Source organism: Notamacropus eugenii, chromosome 6, assembly GCF_028372415.1.
Source record: "Notamacropus eugenii isolate mMacEug1 chromosome 6, mMacEug1.pri_v2, whole genome shotgun sequence".
NCBI classification, from domain to species: Eukaryota; Metazoa; Chordata; class Mammalia; order Diprotodontia; family Macropodidae; genus Notamacropus; species Notamacropus eugenii.
Window position 1 is genome coordinate 39,033,939 of NC_092877.1, and position 9,430 is coordinate 39,043,368.

The window sequence follows — 9,430 nt, forward strand, 5'->3', positions numbered from 1 at the left end:
AGACATTAAGTGTGTGACTCTGGGCAAGTCACCTAACCTCTGTTTGCCTCATTTTCCTTATCTGAAAAATGGGGATAATAATTGCACCTATCTCCCAGGGTTGCTGTGGGTATCAAATTAGATAATTATAAAGTGCTTAGTACATAGGAAGTACTATATAAATGTTAGCTGTTACTATTATTTCTATCATTATTTCTGTGATATTGAGCACATTATTTAACTGCTTTGGACCTCGGCTATCCTGCAAAATGGGGCACTCAGTTCAATTCAACACACATTCATGAAACACTTCAAATATGCCAAGAGCTGCAAAAGCTACAGGGTACACCAAGACAAAAATGGAGATTGCTGCTGCATTCAAAGAAAAGACATTTTACTGGAAAGTAACATTTGCATGACATGGGGAACTTGACATGAGGAAAACACTTAGTTAATCCTCATACTGGTAGATGTAAGAGTTGTTATTGTAAAGGATAAGGCAAGGACAATTAGGAAATGAGAAAAAGCTCTGTAAATGCTGAAGTTCAGGGTTTTTGTGGAAAAAAGGAAAAGATTAGAAGGGGTATGAAAGAGGGAAGAAGGGAATAAGCATTTATATGGCATTTACTAAGTTCCAGGCACTGGACTTTACAAATATTTTCTCATTACTCACAACAACCCCGGGAGGTTGGTGCTATTATTATCTTCACTTTACACCTGAGGAAACTGAGCAGACAGAAGTCAAGTGACTTGCCCAGGGTCACACAGCTGGTCAGTGTCTGAGGTCAGATTTTACCTCAGGTCTTCCTGATTCCAGGGTCAGAACTCTATCCACCATGCCACTACCAACCAACTTTCCAAAGGGAGGAGGTGATTAAAAAGATAAGATATATTAGCAGTATCTTTCTTTCCTCCCGTTGCCAACATCAAAAGCTGAGCATGAATTGGACTGGATTCCAACCGGGTGTCTAAAGATGAGATGGAGGCTGGTACAATTTCACCTTCCTTTCAGGGAATATCGATCCTCTAGTGGATCAAAGTGCAGATAGTTCATTAGGACATTATCATAAAATCTTAGGGATGGGATCTTATGAGTTATCTAGTTCAACCTTAGCTGAAGAGTCCCAACAGAGACTAGAGGACCTTCTCTCAGTGATGTGGGTTCCTACATAGAGTGAAAGGTTAGAATAAATAACTTTGAAGAACTCTCTGTGCTTCTGAGATTCTACTGAGAAAGCTTATGACCTCCTAGAGCAGGGGTGGGAAACCTGTGGCCTTAAAATCATATGTGGTCTTTTAGGTTCTTAAATGTGGCCCTTTAGGACCTAGAAGACCTCTTGTGGTCTTATGGCCACAGATTCCCCATCCCTGTCCCAGAGAATGTCTTATGCCTCCTCCTGCACCATGACTGGACAGCTCCAGTTAATAGAATGGGAAGAAGTCCCTTTCTAGCACTTCTGTTTGGGGGTCCCAAATTTCTAGCTGTGTATTACCATTTGACATTTTAAGGTCTGAAACCTTAAGACCCTATGAAGCCCTCACTGAGTAGGGATGGCCTTTTCAAAGGGACATTTCTTCTGGGCCATTGAGTCTCTTCTCATTGCTAGATAGAGGACAACTACAGGAATGACAGCCCTGGGCTGTCCTGCCTCATGATGAGGTTACAGAAGGGGCAAAATAATTCCTGACTCATCAGAATTCTACACCTTCTTGACTTTTCCTATCGTTGGTTGTTTTTCTATCCCAACCCTCAACCCACCAAGAATCCAATGGACCTCTTCCCTGAAAACTGAAGGAGCTGAGTTACTTTATCTCTAAGGATTCTAAGCTTAATGAGTGCTAATAGGTTCAAAGTTACCCATGTTCTAATAAGGAAATATGTTTTGCATGACTTCACATGTATAATCAATATCCTCTTGCTTGCCTTCTGAAGGAGTGGAAGAGGGGAAAGTAGGAGGGAGAGAGAGAATTTGGAGCTCAAAAAGATGTTTAAATGAATATCAAAAAAATTTTCATGTTGTTGAGAAATACTTTATAAAATAAAGAAAAATAAAATAAAGAGAAATAATAAAAGAAAAAAAAATAAAAGTAACCCATGTTAGAAGTGAATGTAACTTTGGTACCCATCACTGTAATGTGTATTTTGGTAAGAGCCTTCTGGAAACAGGGCCTCCATCCAAAGTGGGATATTAATAACAGGATCACACATCTAGAACTGGAAGATCTTGGAAGACCATCTTCCCTCAGATGAGGAAACAGAGGCCTCTGGCCACACAGGTAGTGAGAAGCACAGGCAGGATTGGAACTCAGGTCCTTTGGATCTGGAACTAGTACTCTTTCCCATAGTGACACAGTCATGGTAGGCTGGTGCGGCTCATGTGTAGAGAAAGAGATTGTGGGGTGGAGAGAAGAACACTGAAATAAAACTATGCTGGGCTGTCTCTTGCTCTGCATAAACATAGAGTCACACCCACCTTGCTTACATCTTCTGCTATGAGAGATGATATTAAATTCTGAAGATTGCTTGCCTACCACAGGACAGAGCTTTATTCCCATCCACTCCCTCCATCCCCAACCTGACCCCCTCCTCTGCTTCAGTCTTAGCATCTCAGGAGGGGAAGGAAACCTCCCCAGGTAGGGCCAGGGGTAGTTGGAATATTACTGCTAAGCTAACCCTCCGTTTTTTAATAGTCTCCCTTTGTCTCACACTCCCTATCCCAGCTTGGGCCTTTAGGAAGTCACTGTAAGTTTTTAGGCCTCAGTTTCCCTACCTGTAATCAGAGGTTTGGGCTGTGGGACTGACTAAATGACCTCTGATTCTAAGTTAGAAATCTGGTTCTTGGTTCCGTATCAGATAGCAGAATGCCAGCCCTATCTCAACCTCAGTTCCCTCCACGCTAATGAAGAGAGCCCCGCCAAGGCCTTACTCCTTCTCTGCAGAGCAGCCTCGGGGAAGTGAACAAGCTTGGAGCACAAGCAGCCCATGATGTGGATAGAAATCTTAGAGGCTCCTTCCTGTCTCCTGTCAACTGCTCACACTGCTGCAGGAATTAGACATCAGCTTCCCTGTGTCCCTGAAATGTCGCCTCACTGGGGAAGCTTGAACAGACTCAATTTCCCTGCGAGTAATAGACTGAGATTATTCACCATTATTTCCGGTGGGCTGAGCCTGCATGCTCTTTCTGCTAGGAAAAGAGCAGTAAACAAGTCACGGAGGCCTTCGCAGCAAACTGCCAGTACCCACCCTCACCCCCACCCCCACCCCCCACCCACACACACACACCTTGTTACAGTTCTTTAATAGGAAGAGAATTTTGGTGTTAGCCATGCTCAATTAATTCATCCAGGAGAGGGTCCAGTCAATGGGAGCTGAGCTAAGTGAGAGAGAACAACTGGGCATTTGCTTGGAAAACAGCATTAGCCCACAACTGACTTTTATGTGGATGGGGTAAAGAGCCATGAAAGGGTGCCTCCCACCTAGGTCCCTGGATCCCTATGCTCTTAATGAGGTATTGTGAGGGTTAGGGAGCCTGGGAGATCAGGTCAAAGTGGAAAGTCTAGTTTTGACCCCTCAGAGGAACATGGCACTCTCTTCTGGGTGAGTGTAACAGAGATGGGCCAATAGCCCTGGTCCACCTTTGACATTTGGTGGTTGTGTGACCTTGGGCATCAGAGGTCTAGAGTGGTCAGGGGGCTTAGAGATTGTGGACTGCAACCCCCCCATTTTACAGATGAAGATTATAAAGCCCAAAATGGTGAATTCATTTACTCAATTTCTAGGCAGCGTGTGCAGTGGGATTCAAACTTCAAATCTAGTAATTTACCTTTGTTGAATTCATATACTTATCTGGGCAACACAGTGGATAGAATGGCAGGCCCACAGGCAGGAAGACTTGTCTTCCTGAGTTCAAATCTAGGCTTAGATGCTTTCTAACTGTGTGATCTGGGCAAGTCACTTAGCCCTGTTTGCCTCAGTTTCCTCATCCATAAAATGAGCTGGAGAAGGAAATGGCAAACCACTCTACTATCTCTACCAAGAAAACCCCTAATGGGGACACAAAGACTTAGAACCCAACTGAAATGACTGAGCACAACATACTTACCTAAACTATAAAAACAGGAATTTGGACTAGGCATGCTCTGAAATTCCTTCCCACTTGAGATCTATGCTCCTATGACTTTGTTTAGTCATCTGCAAAATGGGGACAGTAACATCTGTCAAGCTTGAGGTCATTGTTAGGACTGAATTTGGTAAAAAGCCCCAATCGCCACGCATCCATCATCAATGAATGGAGAGGACTATAGTCCTCTCCAAGACTAGTCTAACAGAGAACAAGACCTCATGGGTCCTCCCTCACTAGGAAGACTTTGAACACGGACTCCATAGCCCACTGTGTGTCTGTGTTATCTGAGGATCAGGCTAGAAAAGTATGAGGATGGTTAAGGGAAGATAAAGTTTTGGCCCCAGCAATTGCCTAAAGTTATATAGAATCAGGATCCATGTCAATGGAAAGGGCACCAACACCAATGACTTCTCAGATCCTTGAGCTGAAGAACTGTAGGTTGCTTTACATGTGATGTGGTTACTCCTAAAACTACTACTCCTTAAAAGAATGGCCGCAGCTATTTCTACTACTGCCTAGGGGGCCCCATGGAGAGAGCACTGCACCTGGAATCAAAAAGATCTAACTACGATTCCTGCTTCAGCTGTTTGCTACCTGTATGGATCTGGGCCAGTCCCTTACCCTCTCTCTGCCTCAGTTTCCTCATCCACAAAATGGGGATAGCAATAGTACTTACCTCCCAAATATCATTAGCTATCTGTTTCTGGTCAAGTCTCTCAGTTTCAGTTTTCTTGCTTGTAAAAATTGAGGACAACGAGGCAGCTACATAGTGTAGTGGATAGAGTACCATCTGTGTATTCAGGAAGACCTGAATTCAAATTTGGCCTCAGACACTACTTGTGTGACCCTGAGCAAGTCACTTAACCCTAATTGACTCCTCCCCTCAAAAAATGACGATAAAAATAATATTGTTTACCTTGTAGGATTGCTGTGAGACTCAAACACATATACAGTGCTATAGAAATGCTAGCTGGTTTTTGTTTCTATTATTACTGTTATTTTATTTTCATTTTTTCCCTCTAAGATGAGAATCATATCATTCTAACCAGTCTGAGATACAACCTGCACCTTAGGCTAAGCCTCTCGGAGGTAAAAAACTGAAACCCAGAGAAATGACATGATCTGCTAGAGGTCTCAGATGGAATGAGCAGCAGGATTTGAATTCAGCTCTTTAAGTCTAGGCTTCTTCCCCCTGCACCAGACTGATAGGTCACTCACTTGAAAAATGTCCATTTTCAGTTTTTCTGAAAAAACCATTTCAGTTCTCTGCAAAATTCTCACCTGGAACTGGCCTTCAAAAAAAGTCACTGACCATATTGTCCAATTTGGGACAGGAATGCTTATCTGTATGTCATATTCTACTGAGGTTCAGTCTCTCCCAGGAGGTAAGAGACGACCTGGGAGGCCAACTCTGGCTTCTAGCATTGATCTTCATGGGAAGAGACAATGCTGGAGCTGCCCAGAGATTACTTAGTATGACCCTTCCATCACACAGATTAGGGCACTGAGGTAGGGAGAGAAAAAGTGGCAAAGCCTGACTCACACAAATAGTAACAGACCCACCATTTGAAATAAAGTCGTCAGTATCCAAATTTGGGGTTTATTTCACTCCTCTCCCTTTCCTTTCTCTGGGTCTCAGTCTCCTCTGTCAATTGAAATGTGTAAAATTACATGTCTAGGGCCTCTTCCATTTCTGAGATTCCATCATTTTAAGGTTGGAAGCAGTTTTTAAAACTTCAGCAAAAGACAGTTCAGTTAATATATCACAAAGGGCCCAATTTCATAAGGCTCCTTAAGACTCATTCAATTATTCGTTTGTAAAAGCAGTCCATCCCTGATATGAGAATTTCAGTCCTAGGATCTCTTACAAAAACTGAGTGAATTCTCTTAGAGTCACATCAGGAGAATGTTGTCCTGGGTGTCCTCTCTTCCTTGCAGGATCATAAGAATATAACTTTGAATATAGAAAGGGACCTCAGATGAGGAAACTGAAAAGGTTAAGTCACCTACCCAAGGTCACACAGTTAACAAGTGATAGAGAAAGATTTTGAACCCAGGTCCCATGACTCTAAATCCTGAAAAGGCCCTTTACAGCTTCCTGGTTCCCTCCCTTCATTTTCCCACTCTTGAGTTCTGAATATTTCTCATCTCATCTAAAGGAATCAACACAAATCGAGTCTAATAATAACAGTCTTCCATTAAACTCAATAAAGTTATTCGGAGATGACTAAGGAGGATCTGCAGAGGAAAAAATGCCCTCGGGTTCACAATCTGTTTATCCCTAGCACATTATACCTTTTCATCACAATTACCTAAAGTGGTGCATTTGTACTTCGGTAATATATGGAATTCATCACATAGTTTTGCAATGAAATTATCACACTGAGCCTGGGACATCTGTACCCTGTCATACATCATTCTATTCACTTCTACTTAATTTAATCCCAATATCTGCCTACATGAGAAGACAGATGTTCAACAACGTGGCAGCTTCCACTGTTTCTTGCCTTCGAGAAACTTTAAACAGTTGAAAGAAATAAAATCTTTCAGCAGACATCTTGGAACATCTAAAAGTTTTGTTTGGGTTGATTTCCCTGCTCCCTGATCAGGTTGGGTTTTTTGGGTTTTTTCCTCATTTTTGTTGGGGGGGAAGGAGGTATGTAAAAGAAGAATTCACATATTAACACCTGCCAGTCAGTCCATCAGCATTTATTAAGCTCTATGCACCAGGCATTGAGCTAAATCCTGTAATAATGTATTGTAAGAGATTAACCTGTAAAGAAGGTATGGGAATATATCCCTAATGTTGTCAGCAATGAGTTCATTCATAAGCCTTGGAAAATGGTTTTGGAAACAGTTACGAGTTGTTCTTGTGTGAGGGTTGGCTGAGGGTGTTATAGTCTTCATTGGGAGTCCTGGAATCTTAGGACAGCCAAGACTTAGAATTCTTAAACCACAAGATACACAGAACCATGAACACTATCAGAGCTGGAAAAAACCTTAGACTGTGTAGATGGTTAGCATATCCCAGAGGAATCCAGAGAGATTCTGTTTGAAGACCTTCATTGACATAGTCATTTCACCTTCTAACTGTTAGGAGATTCTTCTTTGGATCAAGCCAAAAATCTGCCTCTCGCATTGACTAATTCTGTCACCTGACATTAAGCATAATACACCTTCCATATGCTACCCTTTCAAATGTTTAAAGACAGCTGTTGTCTCTGCCTCAATTTTCTCATAGACTAATTATCCCTAATTCTTTCAATGGATTCTTTAATGGGTTAACTTCCAGTTCCCTCATCATTCTTTTACTCCTCTGTATTTGTCCCAGTTTATCACTGTCCTTCCTAAAATGTGGCACATGATGATGATGGTGAATGATGAATGTAACATTTTTAGGCTCGCAAAGTACATTACAAATATTTCATTTTATCTTCCTAATAACCCTGGGAGATAAATTCTATTATTATCCCCATTTTATAGATGAAGAAATAAAGGTAAGCAAAGGTTAAGTGATTTGTAGAATCACATAGCTAGTAAATCTGAAGTTGGATTTGAACTCAAGACTTCTTGATTCCAGGTCCAGCACTCTATCTATATTCTAAAAGTGGTTTGACCAACCCAGAGGACAATAGGAATGCTATTATTTTTCCATCTCAACTACTGAATAGATTTAGAAGCAGGGTTTTATCTCAGAACCTCATCTGCTACTTGGGTGGTTGGTTTACTGAAACCAAGAGTATGATTTTACATTTGTTCCTTTTAAGTTTCATCTTATTAAATTCAGCAGATCCATCTAGACTGTTCAGATCTTTTTTGGATCCTAAGTGTGCCATCTAACAAGTTCATTATCCTTCTCATAAGCCTTGAGAATACTACAAGATACCACAGATTTGGTAAACATCCCATCAATGCCTTCATCCAAGGTGGCACCTTGATGATAGAATATGAGTTCTCTGAGGGCAGGGATAATTTCATTTTTGTCTTTGTATCCCCAGGGCCTAGAATCATTTTTGGCAAACAGTAGGAGATTAATTAATATTTGGTGATGGATATCCAGGAAACTTCATCATGGGACAAAATATTCTTGTCCATAGAATGAAAAGGCATAGATGGTGTGGCAGGGGGAGGGAGAGAAAGGCAGCTCTTATAGCTTTGAGAGTCAGGCCTAGAGCATGCATGATCTTCCTGCCTTACAGAACCCTATGTAGCCACAAGTAGTCACCACAACTAAAAACTTAATCCCACTTGTAGTCCTTGCATCTAGTCCCATTGAACTGGGCTCACATTGGCCCACACAGAAGATTCCAGACATCCCCACTGATGAGAGAAACCATAAATTTTGTGTAATATGATTGAGATTATATTGGAAACCAGGTTCAAATTTAGTATGACTATGATTTTTAAGAAAAAAGAGAGAAACAGAGACAAACAGAGAGAGAGAGATAGACCTATGGAAAAGGGAGCATTACATTAGGAGTCAGGAATCATAAATGCTAGCTCTGGATCTGCTAATATCCATCCTTGGTGGCCCTGAACAAAATGACTCCTCTTCTCTGGACCTGAGTTTCCTCATTTTTCAAATCTGGTACCTCTTAGGATCAAGTCCTTTGAGTAGGGAGAACTTTAAATAAATGAATAAACAAGAATTTCTAAGGCACCTACTATGTGCCAAGCAATATTCTAGGTGATAGGGATACACAGACAAAAATGAAACAATGGATTCTCTTAAGGAGCTCATGTTCTACCAGATAATTTCGTTTCACAGATGAAGAAACTGAGGCTCAAGGAATTGAATGACTTACCCATGATTCTACTGGTAGGATCATAGATTTAACCCTGAAAAAGAACTCACACATCATTTAGTCCAACCTCCTAATTTTACAGATGAGAAAACTGAGACCCAGAGTTGTTTTTGTTGTTATTTCAGCTGTACCCAACTCTTCATGACCCCATTGGGCATTTTCTTGGCAGAGACACTGGAGTGGTTTGCTATTTCCTTCTCTAGCTCACTTTACAGATGAGGAAACTGAGGCAAACAAGGTGAAGTGACTTGCCCAGGGTTACACAATTAGTTGCATTATCCAAGAGAGTAGGCAGCAGGATGGGATTTGACATCAGTTCCTTTCTCTCTAAATGCAGGACACATTCAAACATGGATAGAACACTCTAACATTCTACATGGCAGGAGGGAATAAATGGATCCCAAGAATAAGATTGCAGACATAAGTTGGGATGGGGATACCATATCCATTCACCCCCAAATAATGACTCTGGCCTCCGTGTGAGAAAGCATATTTTCAGAAATAACTTTATGCACCACCACC